The sequence below is a fragment of the Hylobates moloch genome, unplaced genomic scaffold, assembly GCF_009828535.3.
Source record: "Hylobates moloch isolate HMO894 unplaced genomic scaffold, HMol_V3 SCAFFOLD_3, whole genome shotgun sequence".
Taxonomy (NCBI): Eukaryota; Metazoa; Chordata; class Mammalia; order Primates; family Hylobatidae; genus Hylobates; species Hylobates moloch.
In genome coordinates this window covers 46,500,092-46,521,194 of record NW_026652278.1, presented here as the reverse complement: position 1 = coordinate 46,521,194, position 21,103 = coordinate 46,500,092, and the positions used below count along the sequence as shown (strand labels likewise).

The 21,103-nt window shown below is 36.9% G+C and overlaps 1 protein-coding gene across 8 annotated transcripts in view; it reads right to left on the bottom strand.

Annotated features, from left to right (window-relative positions):
* Positions 1–21,103, bottom strand: part of SGMS1 (sphingomyelin synthase 1) — a 310,484-nt gene that overhangs the window by 140,115 nt on the left and 149,266 nt on the right. For all 8 annotated transcript variants that reach the window (XM_058436246.1, XM_058436244.1, XM_032137507.2 and 5 more), the window contains exons 4-5: positions 14,779–14,821; positions 8,592–8,731 (exon numbers count right to left, since the gene is read on the bottom strand). The gene's annotated coding sequence lies outside the window, so the exon portion shown is untranslated. The remainder of the gene's footprint in view (positions 1–8,591; positions 8,732–14,778; positions 14,822–21,103) is intronic.

Sequence of the window (21,103 nt, the reverse complement as noted above, 5' to 3'; positions counted from 1 at the left end):
TAATGAAAAATTTATCTTCTAAAACAATATAAGAAGAGTATATTTTTTAACATTTTTCTTTAATATCTGGCTTAAGAGAAAATCACCAATTCCCTTATTAATGTCTGCAGTCAATCTATTGTGATACCATATACAGCCTCTGGAAAACTCTATTGCACACTAGAGAATGATTGTGAAAAAGGGAAATAAGAATGAAAGACAGGCCAGGCACGGTGGCTCACTCCTGTAATCCCAGCACTTTGGGAGGCTGAGGTGGGTGAATCACCTGAGGTTGGGAGTTCGAGACCAGCCTGACCAACATAGAGAAACCCCATTTCTACTAAAAATATAAAATTAGCTGGGCGTGGTGGCACATGCCTGTAATCTCAGCTACTCAGGAGGCTGAGGCAGGAGAATCACTTGAACCCAGGAGGCGGAGGTTGTGGTGAGCCAACATGGTGCCATTGCACTCCAGCCTGAGCAATAAGAGTGAAACTCCACCAAAAAAAAAAAAAAAAAAACAAAGAATGAAAAGACATATACACACTAAGAGAAAATATTTGCAAAAGACCTACTGATAAAGAACTCTTAAAACTTAACAATAAGAAAACAATTACCTTGATTTAAAAATGGGCTGAAGACCTTAACGGAGAAATCACCAAAGAAGACTTATGGATAAAAATAAGCATATGAAAGGGGCTCCACAAAATATATCATCAGGGAAATGCAAATTAAGGCAACATGACATACCACTACATACCTTTTGAAATTTTTTTAGGTCTTTAAATCTCACATATAAAATGAGAACAGAGGAATTTTTAAAGCAAGTGATACATTTTTAAAAGAGAGAGAAAATAAAAAGCAGAAAGTGTAGCTCCTAAAATTTATTTCTTAAACTTAAGAGCTCTGGGAAACCAGGTAATAATTTTGAGGTTGCGTTAGTTGAGCACAGAAAACTAATCCATCTACCTACCCACCTATCTATTATTTTTGCTTTAGAACAGATATGGTTAAATCCTCAGTGTTCACAATGTATAACACATTCTGCTAGGAGCTGGAAAGCTTCCTAAGATGAACAATGATTTCCTTTTAGAGTAACCTGGGGTAGTGGAGGGAGTGCAGGGCTTTGATTATGACAGATCTGAGTTTGAACAAGAGGTCCAGTGCTTATGAACTATGTAGTCTTAGACAAGGCTGAGCTCCAGTTTCCTGCAAAATAAAAAAAGTATCAAGGGCTCTGTACTTAACCCTGAACTACTCTTTCCTAGGATGGTCTTGCCCTGATAGAGCAGGCTCACCCCTCCACTTTCTTCATGTCCTTACTTAGATGTTGCCTTCTCAATGAGGCCTTCCTGGCTTCTCTACAAATAGTGTGTGCGTGTGTGTGTGTGTGTGTGTGTGTGTACACACACACACACGCCCCAATTAGACTTACACTCCCCATCCACTTCTCTGCTTTATTTTTTGCCATAGCCTCTGATCCAACAGGTTATCAGTGATAACCCTGATCACCACTTAGCATACATGTATTTTCCTTATTCATCTAGTTTGTCATTTTCTCCCACTAGACTATTAGCTCCATAATACACGTGTTGGTTGTTCTTTTTTTTTCTACTTGTCAATTTTGCTCACTGCCTAAAATGTCTAAAGGAGGGCCTAGAAAATGAAAGTGTCACTAAAAATCCACAGAATGAAGATAATGAAGGTCCCTGCAAGATTCCAGGGCTTCATTCAAGATCATGTAAATAAATACCTTAGAATATAAAAGGCACTTAGTTAATATTATCTTTAGAGAAGAGACTATAAGAAACCATTAATAGAATTTTTTTTAACAATGAGAATAATAGTGTCACAGATGACACAAGACAGTTGATTCAGCAACCAAAACGTGAAAGGAGAAATAATTTCTATAAATCCATGGTAGTGAAATCATATCATTCTGGGTTATTCTATATGATGAGACTAAGAAATTTATACTTTACAGGAAACAAAGTTGAAGAGAGGAGTGAGTGTGAAAGCAGATTAAGGATTACAAGTGGATGTTATTTATGTGCCCTTCACCCCTGGTTAGCCACCTCTAACTGGGCCCAATAACTGAAACAGATAACAAAGTCAGTTTTATTTTTCTTTGATTTATTCACTTTAACAGAGAGAAAGGGAATAGAATGTGAGAATGCTGGGACAATAATCATGCCTTCAAATATTTTTCTTGACAACTGCTTTTATGACTGTATGGGAGTCTATAAGTGAGTATATTAATAATTAATATTTTCCCAGCAAACATTTTAGAAGAAAAAGGTTCCATAAATAAGCTATTAGTCACCTAATTTGTGTTTCAATCATGGTTTCTTTCCCAAAATAGTTCAGGAAGAAATAAATATAGGAAGTTAATATAAAAATATCCAACACATTTTTAAATGTGATATAAAAAAACTATCAAGTGACCCAATTAAAAAACCCAGTATAAAAAAGAGAAAAAGATTTATCCACATCAAGAAAGCTTTCTTCATTTAAATAATTTCCTAATAAACCTTTTAAAATTAGTAAACTTTCCTTATCAACTTAAATTTATTCAATTTATTAAAAATATCGTTGATATAATATTCAGAAATGTACTCATTACATTAAACTACAAACCACTGTTAAAAGAAAAAGAAAACTCTAGGAGAATTTATATTTACGTTTTAAAATTTGAACAAAAAATAACAAATAGTGGATGCTTTGGATTAAGTAATTTTAAAGTCTGAAAATATTTATAACATGAGATGCAAACTATTTTCCTCCTTAGAAACTATTTCCAATATGAAGTAAACATTATAATTATTTAAAAAATGATTTTTAATGGCTAAATGTGGAGATCTGTCAAGCTTACACATTTTAAAAAATTAAAACTTCCAAACACAGCTACTTAACAATCATAATAAATATAGCTTTCTAAGCCCTCCAAATATTAATTTAAAAATTTCTAATCATAATGTAGTCTTATGTTAGCATGTGGCTGACAAGTGATGCTATGAATCCAGTTGGCATGTTTACTGTGTTATGTTGCTGGTTCCTCTCATGGCAGAGATTTAAAACACACTACTAACTTTCAAAAACCTCAAAACACATAACTGTACCAGGCAATCATTATCCCTACTCTGATCATTAAAACTTGGCATTCTACCAATTTAAATCAATGTTTATTCCATTTAATATTTCCTAAATACCATAATACATGCTAAAAATTATTCATCAGTTTAAGTCCCACAAAATATATTGCTGGTTCAAGGAAATTATGTTCTAATGTGGCAATGCAGACTGAGGCCTTGGTCAGAGAGGACTACTTGCATTATATCAGTAACATGAGCAGCAGACCCCCCTCTGCAGAATTAATATAACATGGGATTCTGAAGAAAAAAAATTAAAGTTCGTAACAGCATGTGATTCATTCAGGTGAGTGGCTCACATATGTGTTACATATTTCTATCAAATGGCAATGCATCTCACTAGATATACCCCTATTTAGTGCTGAAGAATTACAGAGTCAGCTGAACTGCAGATCTGCACACTGCACATTTAAGCCATAGCATTAAAAATATCTTCTGGAGACTAGTTTCTTTTTTTGAAATCACTAACATATTCTACTAATTGCAACTATTTGCCCTTACAAATAATATTACACTCATTCAGAATCAAATGAAATAACATTGAGTGAAAGGACTAAGGTACTACAGAGTCTCTCTCAGGGTATCATTAAATGGACCCATGGCAGATATCACGTAACAAATAATATTTCCTTATTATTTGTTATTTCTCAGTTATAGAGCATTACTTAGGAATCAAATCCTACTTAGAAGGGTAAAATATACATAGTACATATAGTAAAATATTAGAAAATTAATCTATAGGCTATCACTCTTTCATCTCTCCTAACCCTAACATTTCTGAGGTGCCTCTATGGAAACCACTACTGTAAAAGCAGGCTTATCTATGGGAAGTCCAACCAGAGGACCTATGGTAAATATTAAACCCAAGAAGGACTGTGTAACTGCAGTAGAATCACAAGCATAATGGAAACTTGAAAGTAATACTGTCTGGACATCCATTTTCCATCTCTTTTTCATTCACTCATAGGATCTACAATGCCCCAGTGATTTTCACAGCCTTTACTCCCTTAAGCAGTAGTCCTTTCAGCAAAAATTTGTGGAAGTTCAATACATAAAACATATAAAGGCAGAGCTGCTGGTTGACGGGACAATAAGGAGGTCCTCTTTATTGTCAATAAGGACAATTATTGACAATAAGGAGGCTTTGTCCTCTCTCACCCTTTACCTACTCACATGACACTATGGAATCCCAAGGGAAATAAGGAACCATGCCTGAAAAGTAATGGTTTGGTGAGGATGATAGTGATTTAACTTAATATAGTCTTTAAGAGAACAATAAGTAATAATAAGTCATAGTCCTAGCTTCATAGGAGCCTTTTCTGAGTAGAGTGCTTCTGTTACATGTTCACCCATTTCAGTTGTAATCAACTTCTCAGTTTGATAACTTTAATACCTAGGAGCACAGAACTCTTTGGTTTCAGGAAAAGTCACATTAATACCACATTATGCATGTCTCTCCAACCTCATTCATGACACCTGGGGTTTCCTCAGGTAAGTATAGCTGCTGACCCAGGGTTTGGCCCATGTGAAATATTTAGGAGAAGAAAAAAGGTTCAGTTAAGTAGTAAAGCCAACTAGGAGAGCCAAATCACCTGCAAATCAGGATTTGAGAAGTTTCATCCAAGTATGAAAACACTGAAGTTACTTGTCACAGACGAGCCACCTCAAAGAAAGAAAAATGGGTTTTCAAAGTTTCCCAGTCAAAAGAGAATTTTCCCATGCTACAGTCATGCACAGCATTTGTACTGGGAAACTTCAAGTCAGGTTCATTGCAGGGGAAGTGATCGAAACGATTTTCTCATTATATCTGAAAGCATCATTAGGATATCATTACAAAAACTAGTGGCAATTATGTTCTTGTTTTTTAGAGAGGTTTTAACTAAATTGAATGAGGATTAGGTTTACTAATAGAATGGATTCACTGACACTATTACCCAAAGGGAATACTTATAACCACTAAAAGTATGTTGCAAAAGAACATTTAAGCACACAGGAAAAATGTTGCAATTATGCTAAGTAAAAATGGATATAGAACACTAAGATTTTAAGTTTGCATTTTTAAAAAGGCATACATCTTCATAGGAATAAAAACTGGAAGCATCTTTACCAAAATATTATCAATGGCTATATCTGAGTGGTAATCCTTATTTTGTTGTTTAAACTTTTCAATATTTACCAAATTTTCTTTTTTACCTTTTTGTTCATACTTAAGCAAATGTTTTTTACATTTTTCTTCTTTTCTACTTTTATCTTAGGTTCAGAAGATATATGTGCAGGTTTGTTACATGGGTAGGTTGTGTGTTGCTGAGGCTTGGTGTACAAAGGATCCCATCACCAAGGTAGTAAGCACAGTACCCAACAGTTAGTTTTCCAATCCATGCCTCCCCCACCCTCTCTCTCAAGCATTCTCCACTGTCTATCGTTCCCATCTTTATGTATTCAATGTTTAGCTCCCACGTATAAGTGAGAACGTGTGTTTTTTGGTTTTCTGTTCCTGTATTAGTTAGCTTAGAATAATGGTCTCCAGGTGCATCCATGTTACTGCAAAGGACATGATTTCATTCTTTTTTACGGCTGTAAATAGTCATCAAATTTTCTATGTAGAATCAGGAAAAGACACTTAAAAGCAGAAAGAAATTTTATTTACTGAAAAGAAATGGTGTACCTAAAATTCTGAGATTCATATATAAATGCCAGAGCTGTCCTTAACTGTGTGATTATATGGCCAAATTCCAGTCCCAACTTGCTTTGGAAGAAACAGCTGCTCATGCAACTGCTAAGGTGAGTTGACCCTAATTGCTGCTAGCAGCATGGTAAGCACTGGGTGGGAAATGGCATGCAGCCCAAGCAGACACATCCAGTTCTCAAGAGGGGCTCAGTCCATCATTCACCAGAATTGCCACTATCCTGATAAAACCTCGTTGATGAACAGCACCAAGCCCATCTAGAAGCTTTCGCTTCTGTGAGGATGAGGCTTATTTAGCTGTTTAGGACTGCCCTTGTATGAATGCTAAACATAAGAAAATTCTTAGACATGTTTATGATCTAAATGTCACCACTGTGTATAATCAGCAAGGCGATGTAATTGTTAGAAACACTGCTGGTGAAAAATAGATCTCAGTTCAATTCTGGCTCTGCTATTTTCTTTTATTTTTATTTTTATTTTTTTTGAGGTGGAGTCTCGCTCTGTCGCCCAGTCTGGAGTGCAGTGGCGCGATCTCGGCTCACTGAAAGCTCCGCCTCCCAGATTCACGCCATTCTCCTGCCTCAGCCTCCCGAGTAGCTGGGACTACAGGCACCCGCCACCACGCCCAGCTAATTTTTTTTGTATTTTTAGTAGAGACGGGGTTTCACCGTGTTAGCCACGATGGTCTCAATCTCCTGACCTCGTGATCCGCCCGTCTCGGCCTCCCAAAGTGCTGGGATTACAGGCATGAGCCACCGAGCCCGACCGGCTCTGCTATTTTGTAATCACATGAGCTTGGGTAAGTTTCACAATCTTATAAACCTCAGTGTATTCATCTTTCAGTGAGGTTGACCACAACTATCTCTCAGGATTTTTACAATGATTTAAAATATTTTTCAGTATGTACATCTACTAATTTAATGAGAACATTCTAGAAGCCTAAATATATAGAAATTTCAAATTATTTAGCCCCTTATTGAAAAAAATCAGATACCATATATTCTTAAACTTACTTAAACTTAAAACCTATATCCTTCTATATAGTGCAACTTCCCGGCTATCTACATTGAAAGTGGTCACTGAGCCAAAACTAAGTACTTGAATAGATGTTCTGTATTTTAAAGAATTCAGGTTCTAAAACAACTTTGTGAACTATGGAAGAATACTTCTGGCAAAATCTTATCATTCTTCTATGTCATCTTCAATAACTCTGTATTAGTAGGACCATATTAGAAATATAAAAGTCCACTCCTGTCTCCCATGCTAGACTCATAATCAACTCAGAAAACATAGCATCAGTGAAGACATCAGAGCCTATGTGAGAAAGAGGGCATATTTTAATAATGTCTCATACCAATAATATATTCTCAGTGATATTATAAAAATAATAAAAGTTGAAAATACTTAATTTTAATGGTTCAAATTAAGTGTTATAAACAAAATAAAATGCCACAAAATGGGGGGAAAGTAGCAAAAGCTGAAAAAAGTAGAGAAGTCTAAAATTCCACAAGAATAAGAATTTTTTTTTTTTAGACAGAGTTTCACTCTTGTTGCCCAGGCTGGAGTACAGTGGCACGATCTCAGCTCACTGCAACCTCCACCTCCCGGGTTCAAGCGACTCTCCTGCCTCAGCCTCCTGAGTAGCTGGGACTACAGGCACCCGCCACCATGCCTGGCTAATGTTTGTATTTTTAGTAGAGAGAGGGTTTCACCATGTTGGCTAGGCTGGTCTCAAACTCCTGACCTCAGGTGATCTGCCCGCCTTGGCCTCCCAAAGTGCTGGTATTACAGGCGTGAGCCACCACGCTCAGCTGAATAAGAATATTTTTAAAACTCTGCTTCAAAAAAGGAATACAGCAGGGCATACTATTTCTATGGTATACAATTTAAGACAGACTCAGTGCCGAATCCCATTCCTGCCACTTACTCTCTGGGAATAGCAGGCCAGTTGTTTAACTACTTGGAACCTTATTTCCTCATCTGCAAAATGGTACTTGCTTAATGCTTTCATGGTGGTGTGACAAAGACACATAAAATACTCAGCACAAGGTACTGTTCTTCATTGGTAGATGGAAAAAAAAAAAAAGACTACAAAAATCCTAAAGGATCAAGGTGACATATGACAATAACATAGGCTGTGCCTTACAAAGAGAGCCAGTGCATCCAAAGCCAGACATCCACCAAAGGTCACCGGATATGAAATAATGGGTGTCCCTGCTCTTGATGATACATTGTTGAGGAGATAAAAATTAAAGGCTAAAAAAACAAGAAAATGAGGTAAACATTTAACGGGGGGTCAAAGAGACAAGCAGGTCAAAGTAAATGACTAAGAGGGAACTGGTCAATCTGATACAACCACATCCAATCAGAAATGGCCTTGATGATGTTCAGGGAAAAGTAAAGCCAGTAACAACTGGTTTATGAGACACATTTGCTGAGCTTTGACATTGACTGTTCTACTTCCAGGAAAGAAGGCAATGAGGTCTTTAGCTAGAAATTTGCTATCACTTTCATGTGACAAGAGTCTAATGTCCTTGAGGCATTGGGAAGGACACTCAAGGGTCTGAACCAGAGTTCATCAAAGAGTGACAAGTGATATCCCACCACACAGTCAAGGTTACAGAAAGACAGACACCAGGTATTTCAGGCCTGAGAGTTCTGTCCTATGAACACTGGGATTCAAGAGAAGAGCTCATTCCCAGAGAATGACTCCACTTGGCTGAGTAGAGCAGACTGGGCCACATCAGGTTCAATCCAAGTTCTCTGTTAATACATACCTGCAACAGCTACTGTTTTGCATTTATCAAGATTCCTTTAAAAGTATTCTCAGGTACGCTTGCTGAGGCAGGGTCTCGTCTTCTATTTCATGTTTCCCAACCAGACACTTTTGGGCATCCCGAAGAACTCAATGGTGTGCCTGGAACAGAGAAGCAGTTTCAGCTTAGCCACTTCAAAACGGAATCACAAAATTCTAAAGCTGAGAGAGATTGTGTAAATTCAGTCCAGTGCACTATAAATAAAAGGATTAAAGTACTTATAAACTTGGAAACAAAGAATTCATAATGAACCTTCCCTACCTCCTCCCATTTTTCTTTCTTTTCTAGCTTTTTAATTGTTGTAATTTTTACAGTAGTATAACATATACATATAACATAAAGCTTACTCCATCTTTTCTAATTAAAAATTAAGTCTTAGGCCTATAACTATAAAAGGTGTTTCTCCTTTTATATATTTATCTACTATTTTTAGTTGCCAACAAATAATTGATTATCATAAATTAAGTATAAGTTTGAAGTTTCAGCTTCAAACTGAAAACAAAGGTAACTACTGAGTTATCATCTTTACAAGCTGATTTATAAAAATGTCATGATATCTCTGGGGCCAAAACATTACCCTCATAAGTAACAGCTTTTATAGTTACATATGTGTAAATGGTACACATTTCCTGGTAGCATAATCAGGAAGCTAGAGATAATGTCTTGTATTAAAGAACAAAGAGGGCTATTCATTTAGTGCCTCATTCGTAGTAATTTGTACTTATATGTGAAAGAATATGGAATCTAATGGTAGTCAGAAAGGTAGTATATTTTAGCTCAATCGTATTTAATTTAATCAGTAACATTTTCTTTTTTTTCCTGTGATAATCTATAAGAAGTAGGCTCTCAACCCTTTTCAGGATCATATAAGCCCTACAGTATTGAGTATCTGATGAAAACTAAGCCTGTTCCATCCCTCCCCACTTAAATTTCAGGATAATTGTTAACTCCTTAAAGCTATCCCTGTACCCCAGGATAAAAATCATAGGTGCTCTCCAGCTGTCAAGCTGGAGAGCTGATACTTTGAGCCAACTAACAGGCTTAATTCTATAAAGAAACAATTCTTACAGAACAAAACAATACACTACTCTCAATAGTCCTAAGGACTTACTTAAGACCAGGCATCCCTCCGCAGCCTCCCACCTTTTAATCATTCTTTATTCTATCTGTAAGAAATGGTGCTACATCTGTAAATAATCAAACATAGGCACAAAGAAAGCAGTTATCAACTGAAACGGCAATAAAATAAAACAAACAAAAACTAGGACTCTTTTGCCATTACATTAGCTTAAAAGTATTCAATTAAAGTTTCAGGCCGGGCATGGTGGCTCATGCCTATAATTCCAGCACTAGCCTAGGCAACAAAACGAGATCTCATATCTACAAAAAGAAAAAAGAATAACCAGGCACAGTGGTGTGTGCCTGTATTCTCAGCTACTTGGGAGGATGAGGGAGGAGAATCACTTGATCCCAGGAGGTTGAGGCTGCAGTGAGCTGATTGTGCCACTGCACTCCAGCCTGGGTGACAGAGTGAGACCCTGTCTCAAAAAGAAAATTAATAAAGCTTTGAAGTAAAATATATTTACATAAAAGGGCACCATCTCCTAATACCAACATATGGTTTATAAACCCAAAGATAAAGTCAAAAGCTTAAAAAAGATTATACCTCAGGAAAGACAGTATCATCTTAAATTCAAAACCTTACCAGGTCTCATATTACAGACAATAATCTCAGTCTATTTTGAATAATGAAATAATGTAACAAGTACACTTAATGCTAGCTTTCGATGCTTATGGGTCACTTGACGGAAACTGGTTAACAAAAAGGAAGCAAAGAAATAGAAACAATTATTTCTAGAGGTTGGATGTCACAATAGGAAATATGAGATACCATTTTATAAAGTCCTTTTAAATATTAAAGAGCAATATAGATTTGGGGGTTATAGATGGCCAATGGAATAGGCCTGTTTATCTCTGCTTCCTTCTAAATGTCCATCAAAATGTTAGTAAAAATGAAAAAAGATATAAATCCATAAGGACAAAAGGAATAGGAAACTAGATTAGAGCAAACAATAGGCATCACTGATGTCTGGAAAGCGGAGATGACTGTGGAGTCGAGCAGAGCCGGTGGGAACCTCCCTGCCTGTGAAGCAAAAAGCCAGCTGACTGTGACAGAAACGCTTAGGAAATGATGGAGCTTCTGGTTCCTCAGAAGGAGAGCGGGGAAGACTGAAAAGATGGGGGTGGTGAAGTGTGTATTAAAAAAAAAAGACACTTACCCCACACCATAAATTAAAGTCAACTGAAGATGGACTAAACACCTAAAATTAGGACCTGAAACTATAAAATTCCTAGCAAAAAGAAAAAAAATACATAGAGGAAATGCTTCATGACATTGGAGTTGGCAATGATTTTTTGTATATGACATCAAAAACAAACACAAAATAAGCAAATGGGACTACATCAAACTTAAAAACTAAAGGAAGTAATCAACCAAGTGAAAGGGCAACCCACAGAAAATATTTGTAAACCATATATCTGACAAAGTGTTAATATCCAGAATATATAAAGAATGCCCACAGTTCAACAACAAAAAGCTAAATAATAATTAAAAATTGGCAAAGGACTTGAATGGACATTTCTCCAAAGAAGATATACAAATGGTCAATACGTACATGAAAAGATGCTTAACATCCCCAATCATCAGGAAAATGCAAATCAAAACCACAATGAGATATCATCTCATACCCATTAGAATGACCACTATCAAAAACAAAAATAGAAAATAGCAAGTGTTGGCAAAGATGTGGAGAAGTTGATCGGAATATTGGTACACTGTTGGTGGGAATGTCAAATGGTACATCCACTATGGAATAAAGTCTGGCAGTTCCTCAAAACATTAAGAATAGAACTACTATATGATCCAGTAAGCTCACTTCTGGTATGCATCTGAAAGAATTGAAAGCAGGGTCTTGAAAAGATATTTGCAGACCCCTGTTCACTTAAGCACTACTCACAATAGTTAAGAGGTGGACGCAACCTACACATCCAATGGCAGATGAATAAAGAAAACATGGTATATACATACAATGGAATATTATTCAACCTCAAAAAGAAGGAAATCTTATATGCTGCAACATGGATGAACCCTGAGGACATTATGCAAAGTAAAACAAGCCAGTCACAAAAAGACAAATATTACATGATTCCACCTATATGAGGTATTTAAAGTAGCCAAATTTACAGAAACAGAAGGTGGCTCGTAGCTGCCGGAGGCTGGGCAGGCAGGATAAAGGGGTGTTGCTGTTCAATGGGTATAGAGTTTCAGTGTTGCAACATAAAATGTTCTAGAGAGCTTTTGCACAACAATGTGTACATAGTTAACACTACTATACACTTAAAATGATTATATTTTATATTATGTGTTTTTTACCACAATAAAAACAAATGAGAGATTATCCTGGATTATCTGAATGGGCCTAATGTAATTACCAGGGTCCTTAAAAGTGGAAGTGGTAGACAGAAAAGGAAGTCAGAGTAATGCAGTGTGAGACCATTTGACCACTGCTGACTTTAAAGATGGAAAAGGGCCAGGAGCCAAGAAATGCAGCCAGCAGCTAGAAGCTAAAAAATAAAAACAAGGAAAAGGACTCTCCCCTAGAGCCTCTGGAAAAGAGTGCAGCCTGTGGACACCTGTTTTGTTTTGCTACAGGGTCTCTCTGTCGCCCAGGCTGGAGTGCAGTGGCACGATCCCTGCTCACTGCAACCTCTGCCTCCAGGGTTCAAACGATTCTCATGCCTCAGCCTCCTAAGTAGCTGGGACTACAGGCATCCACCACCACATCCAGCTAATTTTTGTATTTTTTGGTAGAGACAGGGTTTCGTCATGTTGGCCAGGCTGGTCTTGAACTCCTGACTTCAAGTTATTCGCCCGCCTTGGCCTCCCAAAGTGCTGGGTTTACAGACATGAGCCACTGCACCTGGCCTGTTGATTTTAGCCCAGTGAGACCTGCATCAGTCTTCTGACCCACAAAACTGTAAGATGATAAATTCGTGTGGAACAAAGAAGGGGAGGAGGGAGGGAAGAAGGGAGAGAGAGAGGGAGTTAGAACCCCAGATCCTCTCCCTCACCTGGTAGAGCCAAACAAACCATCCCTACTCTTATAAGAAGGGGCAGTTTACCCTCTGGAGAAAATGATACAGCAAGACTTCAAACCTAGACTCCAGATAAGGCTGAAACGAAAACATCGGATCTAGGCATTCTCAGGCTTGGATGGTGAGATCTCTGGTTCCCTTCCTCCTCACTCCTCTGTGGTGCCCCTAAATCCTCATAGGTAGGCTTACACTCCACAAAAAAAGTAAACAAAGAATTCCATTTTGGAGAAACTGAAAGGTCCAAGGAAAAAAATCTGCAGCTTTTGATGCATGATAATTACCCACTGAAATGGCCAGTAAGGTCTCTGCCCAAAGACCTTAGAGTGAAGCCAACCAGGTAACAAATTTGCAGTCCATTTTGTATTGTCTCACTCTTAAGTATGAACAGACAACTAAATCTCCAGCACTCATTTGAGAAGAGCCTTTAACATTAAAATCAGGGATCAAAACAAGAAGATAAAGGGAACACACAGGAAAATGTGTGAAGAACAGCAAAAAACAGCAAAATAATTCATATTCTCAAAAAAATGAGAAAATATTGCATCTATCAAACAAAAACAGGATCCTAATTTTAAAAACAAAGTATCCATAGACCCTCAAAAATTAAATTCAAAATTACAAACCTGATAGCAGAAATTAAAAATTCAACTGATACTAAGAAAACCTCTCAGAAAGTTGAAGAAAAACACAGAAAGATGAAAAATAGCTAAGACTAAGACTTTAGAAAATTAGAGATCAAACTAGTAGGTGCAAATACCCAACTAACAGACTAAAAGAAAAGAGAGAATGGGGGGGAAATTATCAAAGAAATAGTACAAGAAAATTTACAAATCGAGAGACATCAGTTTCCAAGCTGAGAGGACAAAAACAACAAAAAGTGTCCCAATATGAAACTGCAGAATTCTGGGGACAAAGAAAAGCATGAAACATTTTCCAGAGACAAAAAAAAAACAGTTCACAAACAACCAACTTGTAGGCAGAATGGCTTGAGACATCTCAACTTATATCACAGAGCTCAGCCACAAAAAAAAATAGTCATAATAAAGTAGACATTAATACTTATCTAAATATAGACTGTAACAATGACTGCATCAAGAAAATAAAACGACAGGAAAAGTAGGTATTTAGTAAGGGTAAAGGGTGGTCTATGAGAGAGAACTCCTCAGCAGGAAATCAATGTATAAGTGTAAGATTTTAAAAGGAATCAATAAATGGCACTTACAGCATACGATGTGTTATTTAGAAATAGGTAGACAAATACTGGAACATAAAACTAAAAGGATTGAAAAGGGCTACCTTTAGGCAAAGGGGCAATAAGAGTATAAAAAGAACAAAGAATGGCTATTAGAGTACTATTTGAATTCTTAAACAACATACATGCAATTACCTCTAAACAAATAAAATAAATAAATGAAAGGAAAAAAGGAAGGAAGGAAAGGAGGGAGGGAGGAAGGGAGAAAGACTTAAGAAAGCAGTTCTACAAATTGTTACACAGTAGAGATCTTCAATGTTCATCTACACAGAAAGAATGAAAACAGCAACCGTCCTAACATTATGCAAATGATTACTTGTGGCTTGGGATAAAATTTCCAAATATAGTGCCATACATAGACTCCAAAAGTGCTGTACTGCAAACACCTAAAATGATAACAGGCTGTGGAAAATAATACTGAATGCTTCAAAAATGTGACTCAAATAATGAAGACACTGATGTCAGATATGTATGTCAAGAGTTGGAAGAAAACTATTCTGGGGCAGGAAAAAAGCATTAGTTATAATATTCCATTTTGTATAAATACATACTTGTTCAAAATATGTACATAACTAAATTAATTAAATGGTAATATGTATTTGACTATTTCATCTATATCCCCAAAATATTCCTTACATATTCCAATTGCCCACAAAAATTGTTTGTTTAGATCCTCTCATTGGGAGAACACAGAAAATATAAATTAAGCATAAAAGGTAAATAATTAAAAAATCTGTTTACCTGAATCATGCTGTTATTTTTCTTCATCAGTCTTCTTTCCAATCTAGAAGAAAGTAATAAGTAAATTAAAGTGCATTCTTTGTGCAATGAGCTGCTTATGAGAAAAAAAAACTAAAATCCAAGTTAACTATTATTCACTTCTTGTTATGTATCCATAGGAAAAAAAAAAGCATTATTTCACCAATTCCCAACTAATTTCTGGCTGTCATGGTATTCAGAGTAAGCTTCTATTAGACAACGCCAAGCAGAAACAAGCACACAAATCCAATGCCAATAAAAAAATTGCACACCAAATGCATCTGACGGTATAACATGAGTTTTAATACCATGTACCTTTATAAATTATCTCCTCTCAATTTAGGTAAATAACTGCTAACTGACTATATAAAAAAGATAAAGAAGCAAGAAAGCGTATTTTTCAAACCATAATAATTACCACCCTGGGGTAAATTTTCATTTTTACCAAAATGCAATCAATAGCAAGTTAAGTGGAACAACCACAGACCACATACATAAGTGTATGATCAAACAGCTTATAAATAACTCTAACCCACATCACCCTAAAGGCTTAAAAATGCTTCCGTGTTTTATCTCATGAAAGACTTTCTCAGCTAAAAATGAAATATGACCCTTTGTAAGTAAAATATACGCATGAATTAGGGTACATGCAGAAAGGGGGAAAAGTAATTTTTTAAAAAATTAGTAAGCCCAGAAATCTTGGGTGGCTTAATAAATTTTCTTAAAGTGAACAACACTCTCCCAAAAAGTCAACACTGCCCTGCCTTCAAATAGCACACATTAGTTTTCCCTGTTGGGCTAGGTATAATTATTTAGGGATCTGTCTGGGAGTCTAAGAATCCCTATATCTGGACAAAAATAAAATGCTTTAAGGAAAGGGGAGCAAGCAGTGGCTGACTGCAAAGTGTTATTATTTCAGAAAGATGTTAACGTGTCTGAGGAAAAAGTTTTGGCTGGTTAGTTGATTGTATGAGGCCAACCTGCAAGTTCTCCAGAGATCAAAGGACAGAGAAGCAGTTTATGATAGAAACAGAAGAGGAAGGGCCTTCCTGTTGTCCAGGAGGAATGGACTTCTGGGAATAAGATGGGAGAAGGCAGGAGCAGAGGGGAGAGAAGGGAGTGGGGAGGGAGGGTGGCCTCCTTTCCATAGGTACAGAAATACCTATAAAGATAGTAACCAAGCTAGTCTGTGCTAGAAGCTAGATGAAATTACTAATGCATGATTCACTTAAATCTTCCAATTCCTATGAAGCCTGTTTTGCTATCCCCAGTTGACAGATACCAATACTGAGTCTCAAATCACCAATATGGTGTCCGATGTAAACAGTTAGTGGGTGAAATAAAGCTATTCCTCTTTACAGCTTGAATGCAGGGCTAGATTCGCCATCAACAAAAAGAGAGAGATTCATGAAAATGAAGCCTTATAATTAGATACATAATATGCTGTTTTGTCCCTGCCCATAAATCATTTAAAGGAAAAGAATCAAGTTATTCAGGACCCGAGAAGTCTTCTGAACTACCAGAAAGTGAAATAGTTTTGTTACTTGTAAAGTAAGTCCACGTTATCTTTTTGTATATCAAAGAAGTTTCAAAAGAAACTAAATTTCATAAGGGATAATTTCCTGACACGTTAACTGGTTTTATGGCACTATTTTTATGTGCTTTCCCACTGTAACGGGAGAAATCAGAAGAACACAGTGTCCCTCAGAGATAGCCACAGATGCAAAGAGGCAAATTACCACCAGATAATTACTGAAGAACCCATGATAGTGTCACCTTCAAATGGCATGCCACACCTGCATGAATATTTAATTTCTATCACAAGTACTTTCAAAAAGCAGGGGCCAAAATAGGAACACAGTTGAAAAAGGGAACTTTCCATTCTGCCATTTGACAGGAAGAAAATAAAATATCTACCTTTTAAGGCAATATGTAATATATCAAAGACATGTAGCTAAAAAGATCTTCCTACATCCTCACTGGTGAACACAAAGTAATATCTCAATGACAATAAATGATCATCACACATCATGATATGCCTTTACACTTAACCCCACAAGAACCCTATGTGTGTGTGTTGGGTGAGGGGTGGAGGGCGAAGGGCTTAGAATCCCCAACTTAACCAGATGAAGACATTGGGCTCATAACAGAGGTTATGTTGTAACTTGTCCAAGGTTGAAAATTTGTCCAAGGTCAAACTTTCAGGAAATGGGAAAGGGTTCCAAATTACATGTCGGATACCTTTAGGCTATTGTGTTGACCATAACAGCTCTGCCTTAATGATGAACATACTTGAATTTGTTTTTCAATAAAAATCATCTAGTGATCCATTCATTATTTTCCAGTTTCAAATTGCTTTTGCTATCTTCCCAAGTAAAGGATCTTGACACTCCTTCCTCCTGTGAGATGGAGTAAGTACTCTGTCAGTGAGTGGCTTGAAAAGGTCTAGAGGGACTCTTTTCAGGATAGCTGCTAAAGCCTCTGAGAGCACCCTGGTGATCTTCCTTGTATGAGATCTAGCACATGGAATGCATAGTAAAAGCTGCAGGCTTGATTTTTCAGTGGACATATGCCATGAAGATACAATGCAAAAAGTTCTTTCTGGGACTCTATGAGCAAGCAAGTTAACAATGCATGCCATACACAGTAAATTATCTAAGGAAAAAAATTACCCAAATTATACTTAAAAGGCTGTGGCTCTAAACTTTCAATTTAGGATGGAGCGAAGTATGGCATGAGTCTTTGTAGACATTAACTTAATGATATTCAGAATACTGGTGGTGGGGGGAGTGTGGTACAGAATAAGGTACTCTTCCCCTATTCAATAATTCTGGTATAGCAATACTCAAACTCCTATGTGTTTACTACTGGTGACTTCCTCTCAAAGAAAACACACTGGAGTAAGAGAAGGTTCAAAGGGTAAAAAGGTATGGGCATAAGAATCAAGGTTGTGGAAAGAAAAGATTAAAGTTCACAAAATTCTGCAAGGCATTGGCAAGCCCCCACTTTACAAGTTTACATTTGTAGGGCCAACCCTTTTAAAACTTACTACTTCCTCTTAGACTGTGGGGGGCAGTGGTTTCATTCTGGGGCCAATCTGATTGATCAACAGGCAATGGTTTCCTAGAAGCAATACTGGAAGACAGTGCCCAAATCAACTGCCATTGTCCGCTATGGACGTACGATGTGGCAACTGCAGCAGGCATGCTTTGTTTTTGGCAGCCCTGTCCCATACCCTATTATTAGAATTCAGTTGTCAATTCTCAGGGGAAAGATGGTGTGTAATAAGAAATAAACAATACAGAGAGACCAGGAAGAGCACTCCATTAAAACTGCATTTTATTAGAATAGTAAAAAGTACTGAAAACTTTCTCATTCTTACTTGTAAACAGCATGTTTTGCAAATTAGAGCCTGGCTTAAGAGAATACAAAATCTAAAGTAGAAAGTTTGTGTTTTCTTCCTTTATACAATGTTAGTGTTTTCTTCCTTTAATATCTAACTTTCAATAAACAGAGTTTAACTGAACCTTTTCTTCCTTTCTTCTGCTTGGAGGAGAACCTTTACTATCTCTCACACAGGATCCTGCTGCTGTCAAAAAGCCCCAGGCATGCTCTCTAGCTTTGGTGACTGAAGGTTGCAAGTCTCTTGCTGCAGTCACCCTCAAAGCTTCTTCCTGCCAGCAGCTGGTATCACTGGTATCAGCTCTCTTCACAAGGGAGGACTTTCCACTACACTTAAGGAAAGACTTAATCTTCCCTTCACTACACTACATTCTTACCTTTTCTAGATTAAAAGAGTAATGCAAAGGGTAAAGCCCTTCCTCAAATTTTGCCTCAATTTACAGCCAAGCATGATTGTCTTGGGTAAGTTACAGAGCTCCTCTCTCAAAACTGCTGGCTGAGATGTAAGAGAAAACAAAAAATAAAAAAGACCATCCATTAACTACCCTGGGAGTTCAGCAACTTCCAAACTGGCCTCTCAAACCGGTTTCCCTTTTCCTGTAAAATGCATTTGAATAGAGGAGTTTAGAATAACAGGTTCACCTAGGAGGAAAGAACAGACTTACACATTGCACTCTACTAAAAATGTGGCAGCCGAATCAGGGATTTAATGAGGCATAAAAATTCCCAAGAAATATACCACATGCCCTTAAGGAAGTAGTTACTAAAAAAGATGATAAACAGTGAAAGCAACTATGCTCCAGGAAATGGTGAGATAGGTTCATGGGAACAAACAAAACTGGTAAAAGACTGGAAACTAAACCAGTTTTAAGCATGACCTCAAAGCAAGCAACATCTCCTCTCACCTCCCCAGAAAGAGTGACCAAGTGCCTTTGCTTAATGCTGCAGAAAAGAAGAGGTACTTTATCCCTTCATTCGGCAAACATTTATTGAGCATGAAGGTGAGATTATACAGAGATGAAGGAGCAGCTTCCCTGAAGGAGCTCAGTTTAGCAAGGAGAAAAAAACCACGTAAATCAGTATTTACATTTCTATGTGGTACCAGGAGTCATAACACTGAGCTAAAGCACAACATCAACCAACACAACCACTTCCCTGGTAGGGGCCAGACACAATTCTGATATTTTTAGGTAACTCATTTGAATCTTTGAAACAAGCCTATGAGACTGGCAAACACTTTTCCTGGTTTACTGGTGGAATTAGTGTGTATGAGATATAAAAAAGGATCTTTCAAACACAAAGAATTTATGCAAATTAAATCTTCAAATTATGCCTCCCTCCCCAAATACAAATCTCAATCCCTATTTTAGCCTTTGCAGGTTGCCCAGCAGTATCTGAGGTTCCTAGAACTCTCACTGAGAAATTCACAAATTGAAGAAATAATTTCCTAACATCACAGGACTTGTTATCAAGAGCCATGTCAGTAATGCCCTGCCTCCAGTAGAGCATTACTAAAAACAAACAAAATGAGAGCAGTTTTGTTTGTTTTTAAATCCTTACCCACAAATGTACCAAAATAATCTTCTACATTATTTAATCCTAGCTTCTTCGAGGGCAAGAGTCACATCATGTCTGTGGCTTAATGAGTTCTCAGTACATAAGACAGACATTGGTTAGCACCCAGTAAAATCATATGATATTTGTGTTACCAATTAAATCAATCTTCTCAGTTATTGTCAAGACTACCTTTACTTTCTATATTTATTCATTATTTTCTAATTTTCTTTTTATTTGACAGATAATTGTATATACTTATGGAGTATAATGTGACGTATTTTGATATATGTTTACAATGTGGAAAGATTAAATCAGGCTAACACATCTATCACCTCACATACTTATTTTTTATAGTGAAAACATGTAAAACCTATTCTTAGAGCAATTTTAAAATCTATGATGCATTATTTATTAATATTATAGTCATCATTCCTTACAGTAGATTTCTTGAACTTATTCCTCCAATTTATCTCTCCATCCCCTCTCCCCTTTAACCATCCCAGCCTCGGGTAACCACCATTCTACTCTCTACTTCTATGAGTTTGACTTTTCAAGAATCTACATATATGTGAGATCATGTAGTAACATAATGTCCTCCAGGTTCATCCATGTTGTTGCAAATGACAGAATTATCTCTATCCTGCCCCTACTTTTTAAAGGGTGAATAGTATTCCATAGTGTGTATATGCCACATTTTCTTTATCCATTCATCTGATAATGGGCTCCTAGGTTGTTTCCATATCTGAGCTATTGGGAATAAGGACACAATAAACACGGGAGTGCACATATCTCTTCTGCATTCAGATCAAATTTCTTTGGATATATTCTTAGAAGTGAGATTACTGAATCATATGGTAATTCTGTTTTCAGTTTTCTGACAAATCTCCATACTGGTTTCCATGATGATTGTACTGATTTTCATTCCCACCAAAAGTGCACAGGGGTTCCCTTTTCTCCACACTAGTCATTATTTTCAAGACTAGATTACTACCCACCCTCAGAAGAGTTATCCATCGCTAGGTATTTGCTCCTGCAGTTCCCTGTAATGCCCTTCCTCTATCCTGCTCCCCACACTGTTAATCCATTCCCATCACCTGGCTTAGAAAGAACAATGGAAATACGATCCAGTAAAATCTGAATTAGGAATTAGGTAATTACCACCACACTATATTGGAACATAATACAATTTCCATTAAAACTATCTTCACACAGTCTTATTCCACTACCAACATGTTTAACTAAAGTAGTACTAACATGTTTAGTTTAACTAACTAAAACTGTTAATGCTTAAAAAAAAAATAGTTCTCTACACTATGTTTAATCTACTATAGCCCAAGCAGCCTCTGTC